The sequence below is a fragment of the Buceros rhinoceros genome, unplaced genomic scaffold (genome assembly GCF_000710305.1).
Source record: "Buceros rhinoceros silvestris isolate BGI_N320 unplaced genomic scaffold, ASM71030v1 scaffold33387, whole genome shotgun sequence".
Classification (NCBI taxonomy): domain Eukaryota; kingdom Metazoa; phylum Chordata; class Aves; order Bucerotiformes; family Bucerotidae; genus Buceros; species Buceros rhinoceros.
Genome location: NW_010422133.1, coordinates 4,542 through 4,898, shown reverse-complemented (window position 1 = coordinate 4,898; position 357 = coordinate 4,542).

Here is a 357-nt window from a genome sequence, read left to right as displayed (position 1 = left end):
GGTCGCGGCTCTGTCTGTAACCACAGGCAAGAGAGGACGCGCCAGGTCCTCTGCCTGTCCTTGTTGCCGCTTGCTAGGCTGGTGACAGGTACGGGGGGTCTCTGTGCCTCTGCCCCCTGGAGCAGGGCGAGCTGCCGGCTGGCCGGGGGCTCTGCAGGGGTGGGAGAGGGGGGTCTCTGCTCTGGCCAGGGTTGGGGGTGCAGAGCAGGTTCCGCTGTCAGTGCCTTGCAGAGCTTTGCTGGCACAACGTGAGGGGGTGCATTTGTTTGTGTGAATTGTGCGTCCTGCTTGCTCTCCCCAGCCTTTGAGTCGGATGTTCAGGGAGAGAGCAAGCAGCGTGCCGATGGCCCGCTGCCA